The following is a 19,686-nucleotide window of genomic DNA, read 5'->3' as shown; positions in this document are numbered from 1 at the left end:
GACTCAAAAGTAGACATGTCTGACAAGTTCCCAGGTGATGCTGATGCTGGGAGTTTGGGGACCACACTTTGGGAACCACTGTCATAGAGGACATGGGTCTTGGTTCTGAGAGGCAGTGTTGGGGAAACGGATAGAGTGTGAGCCTGGGGGTCCAGTGCCTGCCATGGTTCATGCACCTGCCATGTGGCATAGGGTAAGCCATGTGCCCTTTATGGGCCCAATGTGTCATCCATAATCTGGGGATAAGCTGAGCTGCTTTGCCTATTCCCAAGGGTTGAGTGGGATAATCAGGAATAACTCTCATTGGGCCCTCACCAGGTACTGAGCATTTTCCGTGCATTATTTCAATTTACTTTCTCAACATTTCCATGAAGTAGGTCCTATAATTCTTATTTTACAGGTTCAGAGACTGGAGTTCAGGAAGCTTCATCCCCTCGTCAAGGGCTCTGTGTCAGAGGCAATTCCAGCTGACCCCAGAGCTCAAGCTCTCAACCGCTGAGCCAGCCCTGACTTTAAGTGGGAGACCCTGTGAACACTGAGACTTGCCAAACAATCCTTAGCTGTGGTTTTTCTGAGTGGTGAGCAGGATTTGATGTAAGGGATACCTAGTGGGCGAATCAGTCTAAATCACAGTGAGCAAACCCCAATTAAGTCAAGTCTGGGCAGATAGGGAGGGCTCCAAAAGAAGACACAACAAAACGCATCAATCACTCAGTTGCGATGTTTGAGAACAGGCCACTCAGATAAGACGAAGGCATTAATTAGGAGGAAAAAAGAGCAGAGCAAACAGCCGGCAGGAAGACCAGAGGGCTCTTTAAAAGCCTGATGGAAGCCCAGGAAAGCTGCCTCCCAGAAAACCTGGCAGCAGATCACAAATGCTGCAGCTGATTCATTAAGTCAAAACAGCCATCTTGGGAAAAGGATGGCTTTGAAAAGCAACAACAAAAAAAGAGGCTCACAACAGGGGACCAGGAAAAGCCACCAAGTGGGACCCGGTATGTACAAATTAGAAATTGTGAGCTCAGGAGCAACTCAGGGGAGCTCACAGAGATAAGGAGCCCATAAGCAAAGGTTCTGCACCCCAACATAGGGGAGTCCCAGAGGCAAGCACCTTTTGGTCCCTGGAAATAAGAGAGCCCATGTTCGCGGTGAGTGAGACAGATGACCCCTGAAGGCCACTTCAGCTCTCAGTTCCAAGGAACCTCTGTGAGTTGGGTTCACGCATCATTGGTCTACCAGATTTCTTTCCCCAAGTAAGCAAGTCTTTGGGGAAGAGTACAATGAATGAAAATCATTTTGACTGTCAGAAAAAAAAACTGAGGAAATTTCACGCCAAAGTTTACCAGGGAAAGAAGTTGTTATAACTATCACACGTGGGTAGGAATGTTGCGTAACAAATTACTTTTATAAGAAAAAAATGGGATTGTTGTGAGGGGTCAGGTAAGTCAGTGGATGTCTGAAAAGCACTTTGAAAATTGGAATTGTTATTCATTAGAATAAAGGCATCATAAAAAATTGGGATAATTTTCTGAATGAAGAGATGTGAAAAGTGACTTTACTTAGTAATTGCAATAACATATAAGAGTTTCATACTATACAGAAAGAGAAGGAAGAAGGTATGAGCATCCCAGGAGGTAAAATGCTCAGCTGAGGGTGATAATGAAATAGGGCCATGTGAATGGGCAGAAAAATAGATGATCTTCAATGTGGACAAGGTCACGACACATTCGGCAACGAGTAACCCAACAACTTATAAAATGGTCGGCTCTGACCTAATGGGTATAAACCCAGAAGAATTTCTGTCTTTGGAGCCTGTTTCTCACCTGTAAAGCTAGTTTGGTCAAGATTGCTAATGAAGTATTTAAAATAATGCTAGATCCTTAGAACTTAAAGAAGCTGTGGAAATAATGTAGTCTATTGATTAATTTGATAGGTGAGAAAATTGAGACCCATCGGGCAAAGTTGCTGGTCCAAGGTCCTATAAGCAATTAGGGAATGCACTGTATGCAAGATGGAAACCATTAATCTACCTTTCATGGATCCGAGGTATCTGATAAAGGCCATCTTGAAGGGTATGGGGGATTTCTAAAACCTTTCTAGGTTGATGAGGTGGAAAGTTCACCAAATGCTCCTTCAGAATGCCCCACTGCGTTGCTATATAAGACAAGTCACTGAGATGGAGAGATAGATACCTCATGACTAGTAAGATTTTCCAAATAATCTTATATAAGTGATTCCTATTAATCACACAGATGGGACTTCACAGTGAAATCACAAATGAGTTTAGAACAAGCAAAATGATGACAGCCCAAACATCTGTTGGTTTGGGGACAAAGTCTTCTTATTTTAGAACTGGCATTTAATCATCAGAGATGGGGCTCGATAGGACTTCAGAGGATTTTTAGATATCCGCCAGAAGATCTACCTCCTCTGCCCCTGTGTTAATTAGACATGATAGAGGGACGCCTGGTGGCTCCATCAGTTAAGCATCTGCCTTCGGCTCAGCTCATGTTCCCAGGGTCCTGGGATCGAGTCGCGCATCGGGCTCCCTGCTCAGCGGGGACTCTGCTTCCCCCTCTCCCTTTGCCTGCCGCTCCGCCTGCTTGCGCTCTCTCACTCTATCTCCCTTATATATAAATAAATAAATAAAATTAAAAAAAAAAGAAGTGATAGACATTGGGGTCCATGATTCTCTCCCTGCTCTCCTGTACTCTATACCTAGATTGACCACACACTGCAGAGAGTAGAGACGATGACAGAGGACAGAGAGCCCTCTTCCGATGTGTTATTTGTGATGACTGTATTCTCAGACTCTAACCTCCCGGTCCCTGCACTCCCAGGACTTGTCCGAGCCTTCCTGTGATAGCTGGTTTCCTAGGAGTGAGGATGCCTGGTCTAAGTTCTTCTCTCCCTCCCTCCAGTGTATTGAATTGATTTTGAACTCCTCCCCATCACACATCAGCCCACTTCTAGCTGGATACTCGGTCTTCGTCTCTTTGGTCCAGTCCAGCCCTGTCCATCGGTCATTTCCTATAATCCTTATTTAATGGGTCACCTTAATCTCCCATTTAAAACCTTTTCCATTGTTCCCATGGAATTTCATGGAATTCTCTCTGAATGTGGTTTTTTGAAATCTTAAGTCTTCATTAGAACTATATAAGAGCACGGTCTGTGTCAGAAGCCAAGTGTAAAAACTGCTGCAACTCATAAGCACCAATTGTAAGTAAATATCAATCAATCGATAAACACATCTTGCTCCAAAGGGCAAAGAGCTGAGGGTAGGGAGGCAGTAAACAACCTCTTCTGATTGGAAGGACAGGAGTGACACGGGCAAAATGTAGGGCATACGTGACAGAGAATCTTTTTCTTTCTCTGGTCCCTGGAGAGGTAAGATATAGAAACCCCAAATGCCCAGGGAAGTGATAGGGCTGCAATAACGGGGCTTTTCTTTACTCCGCTGCACACCAGTAGTAGTAATATTCTTTTATTTGGACTTCAAAGGTAAAGTAGAAGAAGGACCCTACCTGTCCTGATGCCTGATGAAGCCACGGAAAGGTCTAGAAAAACAAGAAACCTGGAAGGGACTGACCCCAAGAAGGTTGAAGGTGAGTTAGAAAAATTGCTTTCTGCAGAAATGTGAGAGGACTCAAGGACGGGCTTAGTTGGAGGTGAATAACAGCTAAAGAACAGCAGTTAAGATGCTTAATGTTCCTATGTCTTTAAATCTTGCTCTAAATAAAACGCTTTGTTTGTATTAGTTGTTTGTCGTTACGCGCTCTTTTAGTGAGAAGGTCTGCTGAAGTCTAGTGATGTGGGGAAGCAGGCTGGTATCGGGCTCGGCTCACCATGTGGCTGGGGAGCTGGGAGCTCTCTCTCTCCTCTCACTCTGCTCTCTCTCTCTCTCGGATGCCGATCGGTCACTCGGGGGCCGTGCCCGGCCGCAGTGTGCATGGCACTGACATGACTGGCGTCGCTGGCCTGTGGAACAGCCACAACGAAGGCCACACTACTTCAAGGTGGAAAGTGACACACATATGGGCTCGGATGAAAACTCAAGTAGGTAGCAAGTGTGTTCTCCCTGCATCATGATCTCTTTAACACAAAACAGTGCTTTTGGCAATTTTTCCCTCTCAAGTGAAAGCTTTGGATTTCAAATGGGATTATTTGCCTTTCATCTGTGCTTTCTCTACGGTTCTATTTTCTGATCCATTACTTTCATCTCTGAAACCTGTCATTGTGATTCTCGTATCAATGGAACGATCCCTCCAAAAGCTTTTTACTCTTCGGGTCAGAAGCATTTAATATCAGGCCATTTAAATGATTGTATTTGTATTGACCTCATATTTGAGAGTCACTCAAGATGTCCTGGGAAATCAAATGTCCAAAGATAAATGAGTGCCTTTCTTTGATGTTTGTTCCCAGATGAGCAAAGCAGGTGAGGGTCCCTGAGACAGTGATGGGAAGCTGGAGAAGCTGGTAGGAGGGCAGGGCCGGGTGCTGGGTCCCTGAGGGAGAGGGCAGGGGAGGGCTTGGACACATGGGAGTGGAGGAGATGAGATGAATGCGTGTCAGTCTCCGGGTGGAGAGGAGACTCTCTCCAGGTGAGAGGAGGAGCGTGGCTGACCCTGGGCTGGTTGCAGGGGTCCTGAGGGGGTAAAAGTGGCAGGTGCCGTAGCTTGAAGGTGAGCCGTGGGCAGGAAGTTGGGGTCTGTGTGGGCTGTCACCTTACAGACACCCCACAGCAAGAGAGGGGGGAAAGGAAAGAGCAGAACAGATTCCAAAAGGTTGATGTGGTCTAGGGCATAGACTCCTATAGCAGCAAAAGCATTTTTGGTGACGCTCTCATTTGAAGACTTCAATCAGCCAGTTAGAAGATTGATGGCACTTCCCCTGGGAGGGGCTCTCCAGGTTGTAGGAAGGCAGAATGCGCACTGTAGCCTCCCCTCAAAGGTGCTGACCTCCTCCTGTGCACACACAGCTGCTTGCGAGACAGGACAAGGTGCCAGATGGGTGGTAAAGTGACAACGGGGCCGACCAGGAAAGCAGTACGTGCTCTAAGGGGGTGTCTCCTTGTCCCCTTCCACGGCGGAGTGGGTAGAAGCAGACACCGAGCACTGAGCTGGGGCCTCCCCAAGGCAGTCCATGCCCGAGCTCCAACTCCCACTCACGTCTGCACCTCACCATCCTGGCCGTGAGTCAGGCCCTTGGGTCTGTGTGACCCTGAGGAAGTTATGCAAACTCTTTGCAAACTCTAGTTTCCTCATCTGATGAATGAGGGCCCTGGGGTCATCGAGGAGATGAAAGACAATGGTTCTTGCAGATGGGGTTAGCACACAGCTGGCTCCCTAAGTGCTCAGTACAGGTTAGTGGCAAGTAACTGTTCAGAGAAGGGGGGCGATCAGAAGCCTCCTTGGGGAGGGGAAGCCTGAGTCAGATCTCAGCAAATGGTTGGAGCCTGAGACAAGGAAGCTCAGAGGAGTGAAGTGGGGGTGTCTGCCATTTGAAGCCAGTGTTGTGAAGGAGTAAAAGGAGGAGAGTTGGAGAGATGAACAATAAGGCAGGAAAGGGTTGGTGTTGGTTGGTTGGTTGGTTTAAACTCATTTTCAGGGGGCGCCTGGGTGGCTCAGTCAGTTAAGCATCTGCCTTTGGCTCAGGTCATGATCCCAGGGTCCTGGGATCGAGCCCCGCATCAGGCTCCCTGCTCAGCAGGGAGTCTGCTTCTCCCTCCCCCTGCTCTTTCTCCCCCCCAACCCTGAAAAATAAATAAAATCTTAAAACAACTCATCCTCAGGTGAGAGTGTAATGAGGCTGGGGGTGGGGGTGGAGAATCCCTTTCCATTGCAGGCCCTGAGGCAAAACAGCCTCTAGGCAACCTGGAGAGAAAAGGTAAAGGATGCTGGGACAGAGGTCAGGCGGCTGGGACATTGCGTGTGTGTGTGTGTGTGTGTGTGTGTGTGTGTGTGTGTGATTGTACTAAGCAAAGATGGAGAGGGGCGTGGTGGGGCTGAGGGGTGATGTTTCTGGGCCAGTTCCTACCATGCTCTCACTGGGCTAGAAACTGATTACTTTCCTCTTGTCTCTCGGACACACAGGATGGTCTGGCACAGGGCCTGACCAGATGTAATAAAAAGACAAGGAGTCTCCCTGGTTGCTGGTCTTGGGTGCTGCTCCAGTCCCCACCCAACAGCCGGCTCCGTTTGGTTTGCTTGTGAGGAGGTGCTAGCCCAAGACACTTGGAACCCCTTCTTTCCTACCCTTGGTCTCCCAAGCGTCCCTGTGGGATGACCCAGTGGTGGCACCTGCTCAGCAGGGCCCAGGGCGAGCCGCAGCCCAGGAGTCTGTCCTTTGCTCTTTGTCTTCCATGGTTAAAGCCACTTTCAGGCAGCAGGGAGGAACCAGCAATTTGGCGCCCACAATCAGCTGTGGGGGGTTAGGGTCTTATGTCCCTCCCTCCAAACTACCTGCCGGAGAGTAGTGGGAGCACAGAGAGTTTCCTGCGGCCCACAGAGTCACACTGACATGCTTCCTTACACTTCAGAGTGCCCTCCCCTAGGGGATCACAGTTCTCTCCTTGGAGGGGGCAGGACAGGTACTAGCGACAAATGTTGGGGGGCTGAGCCCCTTTCCGGAGGTCACGGAGCTCACCGAGACTGGAAAGACTGCGGGGCCCCAGCCGTGCTAGTGGCTGTTGTCAGGACCCAGGAGCAAATGGTCCACAGGAGACACGAGCATGGTAGTCCAGCCGGGAGGCCCCCGCCTCAGTGTGTCATCCATCACAGGGGGACTGGCCCCTGGCTTCCACTCTGTGCAGCCGTGCGGCTCTGGTGGGTCCCCACCGCCGGGAGGCAAGAGTGGACCCACTTCCTGGACTCTCCCACGATGACTTCAAAAGCAAGGCTGAGGCGGCAGCATTCTGGGGCCACTTAGCAAGACAGGATTCATTCCAGAACTTGTGCAAGTGCTAATGAGGGCCAAGAATATCTCCACTGACCTGTCTCGGCAGGCAGGGCCCGGTGGGGGAGCAGAGCTGGGGTGTCCTGGAGGGGTTCTGCGGGCCTGCTCCCTCTGCCTGGGCCTGCAGAGGCGAGGGTTCAGCTCGCAGGCTCCCTTCAGCACTGCCTGGGGGTGGAGGGGGCGTGGAGAATGCCTCTGAGCCACGGCTGGGCCCCTCCCACCTAGGAGACGGAAGCCAAGGGCAGCGGTGCAGGTGAGAAAACCAACTTGGCAATTACCCTGCCCCACCGAGCCTTACTTCCCAGGTGCTGGTGTCAGTCAGCTGGCCCATCCATCTCCTGCCCTGCCCGCGGAGGGTCTCGCCTCTCGTGCTTAGACCTAATCTGTCTGGATGTCTAGAACCGGGCAGGGGAGGGGCGTTCATTTCCTTGGCTTTGGTCTGGGGCGCAGTCAGGGAAGAAGTTTACGTGTGCGTGTGTGCGTGTGTGCACACATTCATGTGTATGCATGTGTGTGTGTCTAAACTGACAGATCACAGACAAGGCAAAAAGGGGACCACTGGTGCCAGCTTTCAGCTTTTCAAGGAGGATGCAGAACGCCTTTACGATAAATACTCAATGTGAGCCTCTTTAGTGGGATAGGGTGGGGTCGGAGCCAGAAGGACCCCTGTCCTGGACCCAGGTGCCAAGTAATTAATTAAACCAGTTAATCAATCAGTCATGTTAAGTCACTCATCAGCATCTGCCTAGCACCCACTATACGCTACCCCCTATGCACAGGCTGGGCCTTGGTCCCAAGGGCTCACAATCCTATAGGGGAGGTCGAAATATGAACAAGCAGACAAAAAATATGACTACAGTGTGATACATGCCAGAAGCAGGTAGAGGGGATGGAAGCAAAGAGGAAGGGGGCCTAACTCCAGGGGCAGAGGGACGACACTCGGTGTCCGGCTTGGATGACGAGGTGTGGACGCTGGATGGATAGGAGGGGGGACGCAGGAGCAGAACTTTTAGGAGCAGGGCCGCACTGCAGGGAAAACAGTGGGAGGTAGGTGTAGATGGGTGGGAATTCTCGGGTGGAGCTGAAATCTGGAATTTGACGGAATTTTAACCAGAGGGGGAGGAGTCAATGCGAGTAGAAGCTTTCCTTCGGCACCTGGCGAGGAAGTAGTACTCTGTGGAGACGAAGAACACAGGCTCTGGACTGAGAGCATCTGAATTCAGATCCCAGCCCCGCTGCGGGGAAGACGGGTAGTTGAGCGCTTGGTGGGACAACTGGCATAACCGTCAGTAAGTGTTGGCTTTTGTCACTGTTGTTATTCAATCTCCAAATGCTCCTAGTTTTTCCTTTGAAGTGTTTCTCGTGTCTTGCTTTGACTCTCTTCCAGCAGTGACCACCTGAGTCTCTGCACCTGAGCGCTGCTCCACCCCCCTCACCTCTGCGTTTCCATGCGTCTAGGAAGCCAGTCTTGTTGGCTTGCTTTCCTCCCCTGCAACCCGCCTGTGGACCAGCCCCACACTGAGCCCCCTTAGTGTCATGTTCCAGCCACTTCTCTGCTCAAAGGCCTCCATGTGCCCTGTTGTGGAGAAGTAGCTGTGTGGCCATTGTCCCCTTACAGATGAGAACACCATGCGCCAAAGAGGCTAAGTGAGCCGGCCGTATTCCTAAGGCAGCCCAGCCCAGCCCCTTCCTAGCTAAGTGTCCTTGAACAAGCAAGGGAACCCTCCGGAGCCTGAGCGCCCCAGGCATTGAAAGAGATGTTGGAAGAGCTCCCTGCAGGGTGGAGTGAGGATTATAACCTAAGTGAAGGGCTGGTAGTGCGTCTGGCACACAGGACGCGGCTCTGGAGCTTTGAAGCCCCTTCTGTCCAGCTGGGTGGGTGGTCCCTGGCCCCAAGAACCCACCAGGACCGTTTGCACACGCTGCCTCCTCTCCGGGGCCTTCCTTCCCTTTCCACTTTCCACGCCCCTGTCGCCCCGTTAGCTCAGCACCACCCCCTGCCCCACGAGCTCTTCTGCACCCCTGACTTCCCCAAAGCCCCTCCTTCACTGCTTCACACACAGAGTTAGAACTCCAGGAAAAGGCCCAAGCCTCATTTCAGAGCTATGTTTTAAATGTCCTTAAAGACAGAAGCCAGAGTGGTCGGAGGCCAAGGCTCCGGGAGCTTAGGGGCTTCGGGTATTTTGGAGTAGGCTTGAGTGGGGCTCACAGGCAGTTGAAAGGACATCCAGAGCAGACCCCCACAGGGCCACACTCACACATCCACCCGCAGGCTTGGAGGCAGAGAGACCGAGACCCTCGCCGCCTGGCCTTTGGGATGAGTCCCAAGAATGGTTCTCCCTTGCTCGGCAAGTGGGAGGGGCCCGCTCTTGTCAAGTGCAGCCAGTTGTCCCCACATCTCACTGTTGCTCTGATATCAGAGGAACCCAAGGGCCTTGCCCAAGGCCGCCCAGGGTCTTCGTGCCAAGGAGGAAGCCGGGCTGCATGCACAGGGCCCGGGAGGCTGTAAGATAACTTGGTCCCTCTCTGAAGAGCAAAGGGACCCACTATCTGTTCTAGTCCAGGCGTCCTTGGGAAGGGGGTGTGCGCTCTCCTGTTCCTTCCTGGGACAGTGGTAAATGCAGCCAGGACTCTGCGCAGAGCCCAGGGCTGCTTTCTACTTCATTATGGGCCAAGCCCAATTCGGGGGAGTGTTTATTTGCTTTCCCGTAAAAGTAAACATCTCCTTAGAGGGAATACAAAACACCTGTTTGCTGGTGGGCTCTCATCTTATTTTCTCTGTTCTTAGGAGTGGGTGCAACTTCCTCCAGAAACCGCTGCTTTCCGGAAAACCTGGACCAACCCTGGGACTTGTTATGTCATTTTGGCTTTGATTTATGTACGCATGGATTTATTGTTTACTCTCTATAAAGGATCCCAGAAGGAAAACAAAACAATGAAGCCAGTGCTTCAAAGATGGTCCCGCTCAAACTTAAGCCAAGGACTAAAATCCACCCTCACCAGCAAATATTTGCCCCTCAGGGAGCACTATCCAAAGCAGGATCTCTAAGAAGACGCTTTCTGAGGCACCTCCTGCTTGCTGGGAAAGGTAACCACTAGGCCACTAGATTCATTTTTTGACTAGAATTCAAAGCAGTCTTCTTGGGCTGAGAGAGGCCAGCCCTGCCTAATGTCCACTAGGCCGCTGGCTTTCAATGACCAAAAGCTGGCGTTGTCCCAGCAGAACTTGAAGATACCTAATTCACCTAAAAAATCTGAAGTGAGTCCTCCACCGCTCCCTCCTAGAACGTAGTACGTCCATCACCAAAGGGAGATTTACGGCCTTCTCACCGTTCTATGATGTAGTAACCTTTCCTCTTAAATATTCATTAGAAAAATAATAAAGCCATAAGGGCACCTGGGAGGCTCAGTTGGTTAAGCATCTGCCTTAGGCTCAGGTCATGATTCTAGGGTCTTGGGATCAAGTCCCGTGTCAGGCTCCCTGCTCAGCGGGGAGCCTGCTTCTCCCTCTCCCTCTGCCTGCCACTCCCCCGGCTTGTGCGCACGCGTGCATCCTCTCTCTCTCTCTTTCACTTTCTCAAACAAATAAAATCTTAAAAAAAAAAAGACCTTAAAAACAAAAAGAAAAATAATAAAGCCACAGTTGTAAGGACCTCAGTGGTGTTATTGGGGTCGAGCTAATGTACAACTAAACTATCTCCTAAAGACCAGAGAGATAGTTGGCAAGGGGCCTTTTCAGAAGGTTCTGTAACCCCCATAGTCCCCATTCTATTGGGACACTGGAGTCAGGGACAAGGGACAGAGACGGGTGGTACTGGGCGTGTAATTCCCAGGGCATAAGGATGACCCAGATTCTACTGGAAAGAGCGTCAGAATGGAGTTCTTTGGTTTCTGAGCTTTCCTCATGGGGAAAGCAACCAAAAGTAGTATTCGGCTCTGGCAGAAAGCTGGTCTTGGTATCCAAGACAGAGGGCTGAGAGATGGGAAAGCCTCAAAAGACACTGTTGTCCTAGGTGTTTTGACTTGGCGGGAAGAGCCAAGGATGGGGATGATCTTCCTGCTGTAAATGGCAACAAAAGCATGCACACCAGTACAAAGAACAAACCGAGTTGTTTGTTTTAATCTGCCTGGGTTATGCTTTCATTGCATGAGGTAGAGGGACATGGTGGGGAAGTCCAGTGATTCCAACCAGAGTATATGCCAACCTTGCTGGGGGAAGTCCACACCCCGACTTCCAAAGGTCAGTTTGTGAGCTTCCCATTTAGTGAGCTCTTCCTGATGACCCCATTTAAAATTTTATTCTCCTTTGAAGAAGCATGGCACAAGATATATGGGCACAAATTTTTCTCTGGAATTTTCCCTGTCTCTGTAAGAGTAAAAAACTAAAATACTTATTTTTTTTTTTTTAAAGCTGTCCAGCTACTGGGGATAGCAAGGATTTTGCCATTTAATTTTTGTTATTATCAGCTCATGAAAATGTATTTCTTAATCCTCTAGCTGCAGATGCTCCTGATCAGAAAAAGCATAAACCGGTATGTCCCCTGCACTCCAGGAGCATATCATTTAAGACTAACAACATGGCATACACAACACGGAGGGACGTGCGGAGCATACCCAAGCGGCCAGCATCCGTGGCAGGATGAAGACACGGGTTTTGGTCCAGGAGGAAGAGGAAAAGGAACTGTGTGAATGGCAGAGGCTGCTAGATATATAAGCGCAAGGTGAAAATCCTTACCTTTTATCCACTTTGGTCAATTTTATATAGAGAAAATGACCAAGCCAGTGTTTTTCTGCCCTTTTGATTACCAAATGGGATTACCTGGTTGGCTTGGCCAGTAAAGATACTACCCACGAAGGGGACTGATCCCAAAATGACATGACCTTCATCATCGAAAGACTTTAAGAAGAAGACAGCTTTGAGGGTCTCATCCACCATGGGTGGGGAGGAGGAGGGTCTGATGCACTGAGGGAGCTATTCCGGGTGTGTGATCTACGAAGCGGGGAAAAGCTCAGCTGCTGTGGCCTTCCCCTGGAGAAGCAGGTGACATCGAACATGCTGGGGGCTTTGTAGGTAATCTTGCTTTCCATGGGTAAGCTTGAGGAAGAATTAGGATCTTCCATGCTCTGAAGCCCAGGGTTGCTCAGCTCACACTACCTGGCAGTAGCCCCCGGGGCTCATTTGACAGGCTTGGATGCTGAGGAAAAAGGTGCTGGGCCCTGGATGTCATCTCTGCTGGAGACTAGTTTCCACCTTGCTCTGCACCCCTTGACCTTCTTAGTTTCTATTTCCTTACTAGCGAAAGAAATGAGTTGGACGAGATGTTCTCTATGAGCCCTTCCAATTTTCCAATTCTATGAATCAGGTGCACGTTAAAAAAATACATACTTCTTCAGTTGGGAAAATATCAATGATGGAGCCCTGAAAAGAAAGAGCATCTCTTGTTCCCATTTTGTTCTGCCTTTGGGAATGGGGAGGGGAACATTTGCAAACTAGTACCTCGGGGAGAGAAGAGAGATGGAAGACACCTCCGGGGGGTTAAGGGGTGGGCCAGAGCCCCGCTGTGGACATGGCTACTGCGGGTCCTCAGGGGTGGGGGCATCGGTGGTGGGCACCCATGTGGTCCTGCAATCCTCCCAGGAGAGGGGGGTACCCCTTAGTCTCCATTATACCCCTCCTCTGCACCTGCCTTCGGGGCCTCTGGACTACATCAGGCCAGATGTGCCCTGTCCCTGGCTATGGCTTCAGCCACGGTCTCATGCTCTGGGGCTGCCTGCTTTTTGCCCCCCATACAGGAAAAACTTATTTTTTCATGATTATTAAAGCAATACACACCACTTCGGAATAAGATGAAAGTACTGAAAAGTATTAAAAAGCACAAAAACCAAAATCGGTTATAATCTAATCACCCAGAGCTATTCACGTTTAAGTGCATTTTCTTCTAATGTATTTTTTTCTTCTTAACATGAATGTACCCATTTTGTAACTGGCTTTTTTGGATTCAGTCTCATAGCATGTTCCCATGTCATGAACCGTCTCCAGCCCCCACGTCATTCCCACTGCTTCCCAGGGCTGACGCACCTCTTTGGTAGCCCCGTCCAAGTCAGGGCATTCTAACCTCCACTCCTCGCTTGGGCTGTTTACCTGCTCGAAGTGCAGCCACTCGCCAACCGTTTTTAGTCTTATGATTCTTTAGGGCCCTAGGTCCTCCACGAAGCCTTCCAGGCCACCTTGGAGGGCCCTCCTGATCATCCTTCCATCCCTAACATCCCTCCCCTTCCCTGGACTCTGGACAAACTGCCTTTGGTCTTGTCTTCAATGTGTGCTGCTCTGGACAGTTAGGTCTCTCTTTATGTAGATGTCCGTCAGGCAGCAGTGTGATGGGAATATTTAACAACTGGCTCCCTGAGGGGAGATATATATATATATAATTGATAACAAGGACATGTATTATACAATTTACAAATAATAATAAAATATCCAATACACTTTAATGTAAACTCCACAAAACCAGCTGATTCTCACAGAATGCTCTCAATCATTTTTGCTGAACTTTTTATCGTTAGCCAACCCATGGTTGGTATTTTCATTTACATTCATGAGGAAATCAAAAATGAAACAATGAAGATGTGTACTGGAACTTCAAACATTCAACAGTGACATGAACTACTTCTTTGCTCTGTCAGGTAATTATTTTTGAATTCTGGAAGAATATTACCTCCATTTTTGTCTTATTTACAATTGGAATAACTAGAGACACAATACACTTATATGTTTAATCTTCATTATTAACATTTTCTCTATGGTTTTCTTAAGTCCAAACTGGGGGCTGGCAATTTACGGCCTGCCACATCTGGTCTACCACCTACTTTTGTAAATAAAGTTTTATTGGAACATGGCCATGTCCATTCATTTATCTACTATCTGTAGCTGCTTTTGTGTTATAATGGCAAAGTTGTGTAGTTGACGATATGACCTACAAAGGGAAAAATATTTACTGCCAGTGATGTTGCTAACAGGGAGTTGGAAAGACATGCACTTTAACACATCATTATATAGTATTTCTATCAAAAATGTCAATAAATGTCAATAACCTTAAGGACAGAGATAATAGTAAAATGGAGTGAGATAAATAAGAACAGAGGAGTTTTGGGTATTTATTACTTTTTTTTTTTTTTTAAAGATTTATTTATCTGAAAGGGGAGGAAGGACGGAGACCGAGGGAGAGAGAGAATCTCAAGCAGACACCCCACTGAGCGTGGAGCCTGACACAGAGCTCCATCTCACGACCCTGAGATCATGACCTGAGCCGAAATCAAGAGTCAGATGCTCAACCGACTGAGCCACCCAGGAGCCCCACTACTGTTGTTTTTAAACATCACTTACTTAATTGTAAGTTTTTATAATTTAATTTAAAAATAATGGCTGTGCTTAAAAATCAGCTCACAAAATTTTTGAAAATGTAACAACTGGCTCTGTCCAGGGTGAAGGCTTTGATCTTCGGTGGGGAAATATGATCCCAGCCCATCTGGGTGGCGCCTCACTGCACCCCAGCCCTGGGGAAACCTCTGCTCAGGACAGGGGCATGTGAGGGTCTCATGCTCGTCGTAAGTTTTTACTTAAACGTGAAGAAAGGAGCCTCTTGTGTATAGCAGGGGCTCTATCCCCATCTGTTGATTAGAAAATTAGTGGCCATGTACTCTGGCCACCATAGGGAGTATAACCATGACCCTCTACCCACCATGCATGGAAATGAGTCATTCCCGACAGAGCCATCCAGAAGGAACAGATGGTGCCCTGGCCCTGTATGACCTGGGTGGGTAGTCTATGGGAATAGAGCACAGGGTCTGGCCAGTCAGCCCTGTCAGCTTATGCCCAGTTTTCTGCTTTGGAAGTACGAACTTAATAAGCCTTCCCTACCCCCTCTCCCACCCCAGGAAGGCAGGAGTAGCTGGCTGACTGAAGCCTACTCAAGCTTCCCTGGAGTCATGCGGCCCTGGCCTAGGAAAACAACAGTCAGGACCCATGATCTGAACCAATTGGTGTTTTCTCTGAGGAAATCCCATGCCTCAAACCTTCCACTGTCAGCTGCTCTGTGGCCTTGGGAAGCAAGCTGTTTTTCTGGCTAGTTGCTTTAAGTTTGCTAGAGCCACAAGACAAGGGACGCTGAGCCATCTGCATGGAATAGCAGGGAGAGGACAGGGGCCCAGGGGCTGCAGCGCTGAGCTCCTATCCCACCATCGCCACCGCGCTATGTGACCTTGGGCTTGAGCCCGTTTCCCTGCGGGTTAGATGTCTCACAGGATTATTGTGAGGTCAACTGGGACAATATATGTGAAAGCGTGCCGCAAATAGTAAGCATAAGGGGACAGTGAACAGGACTGGCAGCAGAGATTCTATTGGAAACACCAGGTGTTCCGTAACCCATATTCTCTAAAGAGGCTTGTCAGCCACTGGGGCCAGGTTCCCAAGGAAGCAGACCCAGTTACCATTCCCCACCCTCCTCTGGCCACGTGGAGGAGGTAAGTGGGAGAGGGAGGTAGGAGAAGGTGGGAAAGTAACTCACAAAGGGGGCCACAGCTGTCCTTCTACATGACAGACGGGCTGGGTTCACACTGACAGGACCCTCAGAAAGCCATGCACCCATCCTCACAGGACCATCCTGGAGCTAAGACCACCTGCAGCAGATGGGCCCAGAGTAAGCCGAGACCAGACAGAGCACAAACAGAATCTCTGTGTCTCCCACCTCTGCTCCACTACCAGCTCCCCCAGAGAGTAATTCCAGAACCAGGCCTGCTCTCCCATCCCACCCCACAGTGCCCCAGTGGGAAGAGGAGTCAAAGAGTAGAAATGTCTCCTCCCCACTTCAGATCACACCTTCTCCCCGAATCTAGCTCATGAGCAGAGAAGGAAGACTGTCAAATGGATGTGAGACTGAGGCTTTAGAATTAAGTCATAATAAATTAGACTAAATTTGAACAATAGAACTGACCAAAAGTTAAGAAATCTGCCCAAGGGATGCCTGGGTGGCTCAGTCGGTTAAGCGTCTGCCTGCGGCTCAGGTCATGGTCCCAGGGTCCTGGGATCGAGCCCCGTATTGGGCTCCCTGCTCCACGGGGAGACTGCTTCTCCCTCTGCCTGCTGCCTTCCCTGCTTGTGCTCTCTCTCTCTCTCTGTGTGACAAATAAATAAATAAAATCTTAAAAAAAAAAAAAGAAATCTGCCCAAGATGCTATTAAGGGATGGAAAAGTATGACTTGATACTACGTGGTCGACATCAGGGATGGGAGAGCTATAAAACAGTTTCAGGTTCATCATACCCCTCTAAATTCAGACTGATCAATAAACCTGTAATGTCTTCGTTTTTATAGTAGGCAGTCCCTTTGAACTTAAATTGAATCAAATATATGTATGGAGCAGTGGTTCGCAAACTTGAGAAAAAAATTTATCAATCGATTTTATTTATTTCACTACTTTCCCTGGAGGGAACGGTGCTCGAAACTCTCACTGGCGCTTCTCTGTGTTAAAGAACCAACTGCAAATCCATTGCCTTACAAACAACAGAGTCTGCAAGGTCACCGGGGCTCCCCCCCCCCATGCTCTTGAGGCCAGCACTCCCCAGGTGAATTAGCTGCTACAGCAAATCTTTGAGCAGGGGCCCGATGTGCATAGTGAAGGTGTGTAAGCAGGCTGCCATCTCCCCTTCAGAGAAAGGGCCCTTTCCCTGGTCAGGTTTGGGTACAGCTGATTCTACCCAAGGAGGGGCCAATTGGAGGTCCCATCCTTCTGGCCATAGTCATCTCTTTAAGGGTGAGCATCTGGCCAAGCAGAGTTCTTTCTGGAATGTTTACCAGAGGTATGTGATAAAATATTATAATCTGTCTGGAATTTTAAGCTCTAAGGACCAAAGAAATGTGGGACTCCCAAGTACCATCAGAGAGGGAGGGAGATAGAGGAAGAAAGAGACAGAGAGTAGGGGAAGAAGAGGAGAAGGAAGAAAGAGAACTGAGAGACATGGTGACTTTATTCGGGCTTGAATCCAGCTGTACCTGAAGCCTATATTTTGGACATCCTGTTATAGGAGTAAATAAATCCTCCTTTTTCCTTAAGTTAATTTGAGTTGGATTTCTGTCCTTGTGACCCAAAGTCCCAACTAATGCAATCATGGGATATTCTTGCCCCCCTTTTCCACATCTTCAAATATGTTGATTTTCTTCCATCCCCACTGCACCCCCTGCTTTAACACCAGCCTCCCAATCCTGTGAGAGTAGGGTCTCTGGTTGCTCCGGGGATGCCCACCTCCAACTACTGAGTCCCAAGTGATGATCTGCCCAGCCCACGGGACTTCAATGGAGAGGGCTTGGGTCAGCCTAGCTTCGGTACACAATGACTCTTTCTAGCACATTTCCTGGGACAATTGCAGCCTTACGACTTACAAGGTAAGACCCCTGATGCCCAGCAAAAGCTATCATGTATTTCCAACAACCTTCTAGTGTTCAACAAGGAATTCTCTGAGTCTTTAGACTGTGCACCTTCGTTTCCGTGGGCCCACTTTCACCTGCAAATCCTGACTATTGCAGGAAAATTCTCTTAGGGACTATTTTGTGGGAACCGGCACCGAGGGCTCTGGTATTAACACCAGGGATCTCCTCACAAATGTCACCCAATAAAGTTATCAGAACACCCCAGTAGGCAGACCACGACCTTCTTAGTAATAATCTAGGTAGAACAGACCACCATGGGTGGCCTGGGTGATCCCAGACTCATTAGCAATTCAGTGCATTTCCAGAATAGATTCAAATTTACAGCTTATTAACTGAAGATTTCATAGAAAAGGATTGAAATCACACATTGCCCAGCAAAACGATAAAAATTCCTCTTTAGCTGTTGCTATTCTTTACCCAGAGTGCCAAACAGTGCCAGCAACCCCCTCTCTCCCACTCCTGGCCTGAAATACTCCGCACTCTTGTTCCAAGGCCGTGCTGCAGGGGGCCCAGGACCACCCTCATCACCTGGGACCTCATTAGAAATGCAAATTCCCGGGCTCCGCCCTAGGCCTGCTGAATCGGGAGGTCTGGAAAGAAGCCCAGAAATCTGTTTTAACAAACTCTCCTGGCAATTTGGATGCAGACTCGAATTTGAGAATCACTGTCAGAACCACAACCTAAGTGAGTCAGTTCCTGCCTCAGTTTCCACAGCCCACCCAGCAACACAAAAGGCCACATGTGTTCAAGAGGGGCCCATCTACTGCTCCTCAAGCAAGCTCCTTGGTGGTCTCCACCCTGGCCCCAGATCAAGTATTAGTGGTGTCAGCCCATAAGAAGGGCAATTTTGCTACGAAGGTGCTAAGTCTCTGTGTGTTGTCACAGTACCTAGGCTGAGGACAGACTGGTTCCTCGTGTCTCTGTTCCAGAGCCTCAGATACATCAGAGTATCCAAGGGGTGGAGGCAGGGTGGGGTTTACATGGAAGGAAGGAAGTGGAATGAAAAAGTCTCCAAGGGAAGAAACAAATGTACTTTAAAACTTATTCTTCCCAGCAACCCTCATGGATTATAAAGCCACATCTATCTTTCAGAGTAAATAGCAATCAGTCCCAAGGAGCGAGGAGACATACAAATAATGGCCAACATGTGTTGATATTGACAGTGACCCATAAATCTCAATTTCTTTGGGAGAGGATGTCGGGCGGCATTTTAATTCCAAGCCATCGAATGAGAAGGAGCAAGATTTACCTCTGCTGTGGATCTGAGTGGAGCATCCCTGGAAATACAACCCAATGAACACGCAGTTAAGCACTAATTGATGGCCTCCAACATGCTTCATAACACTCCATTACCCAGATGGGGAGTGTGGCGGCCGAAACGTGGAGCAGCTGAGCCTGGGGTGAGCAGCCATCTAGGAAGGACAAAGGGCCCTGGGGCTGCTTCTGGTGTCGCAGCCTCCCCCAGCGTGACTAATGGCTGCCACCTCCGCAGAGCCCCTTCCTGCCCCCACCATGTGTGCATTGGAGTGCTTTGGAGCCTACCAGGCCCTTTCTCGAGGGTTCTTTTGCTTGTCTCCTTAGCAGATTTCTCCTCATGCATGGCCGGTCCCAAGCCTGGTCTTTGTCCTCAAGGGAAGACCTTTCCCTATAACTTGTCCATTTCTTGTATCATTTAAATAAGGCTTTGGAGTTACCATTCATCTACTACTTGCCCAGTGCTCTGCTAATTGTTTTTGTGCACATTAACTCACTTAATCCCCACAACTGTGTGACTTTGGGCCAGTCACTTGACTTCTATAAGCCTCTGTTTCCTCATCTTTAAAATGGGGACAATAATAGCACTCACCTCATAGGGTTGCTGGGGGATAAAGTGGACTATTCCAGAGAAGCGCTGTGTGTGGGAAGCTGCCCTCCCAGTCCTGCCTGCCCCTGCCTGTGCTGAGTTAGGTGTTCTGTGCCATGTCCCTGGGACCTGAGCTGGGGCCCTTCTGCTCCATACCTACGGTCTAATTTGGGTCTCCTCCTTGGAGGAGGGAATACATCTTTTTTTTCCCCAAGATTTTATTTATTTATTTGAGAGAGAGAGAGAGAGAGCATGAGCAGGGGGAGGGACAGAGAAAGAGGGACAAGCAGACTCCCCACTGAGCAGGGAGCCCAAAGTGGGGCTCGATCCCAGGACCCTGGGATTATGACCTGAGCCGAAGGCAGATGCTTAACTGACTGAGCCACCCAGGCGCCCCGAGGGAGTGT

General features: G+C 49.2%; 1 protein-coding gene and 1 long non-coding RNA gene across 2 annotated transcripts in view; one reads left to right on the top strand and one right to left on the bottom strand.

Annotated features, from left to right (window-relative positions):
* LIPC (lipase C, hepatic type) overlaps positions 1-19,686 on the bottom strand; it is a 152,293-nt gene that overhangs the window by 97,625 nt on the left and 34,982 nt on the right. The gene's annotated exons all lie outside the window — the stretch shown is intronic.
* On the top strand, positions 3,307-12,369 carry LOC116640389. The gene is made up of 5 exons (XR_004301024.1): positions 3,307-3,387; positions 3,502-3,605; positions 3,945-4,056; positions 9,743-10,042; positions 11,452-12,369. It is a non-coding gene; the product is annotated as an uncharacterized LOC116640389 (long non-coding RNA).

The sequence above is a fragment of the Phoca vitulina genome, unplaced genomic scaffold (assembly GCF_004348235.1).
Source record: "Phoca vitulina isolate PV1807 unplaced genomic scaffold, GSC_HSeal_1.0 scaffold20, whole genome shotgun sequence".
In the NCBI taxonomy this organism is placed as follows: domain Eukaryota; kingdom Metazoa; phylum Chordata; class Mammalia; order Carnivora; family Phocidae; genus Phoca; species Phoca vitulina.
Note: the sequence above shows the minus strand (reverse complement) of the source record. Positions and strands in the feature narration are given on the sequence as shown.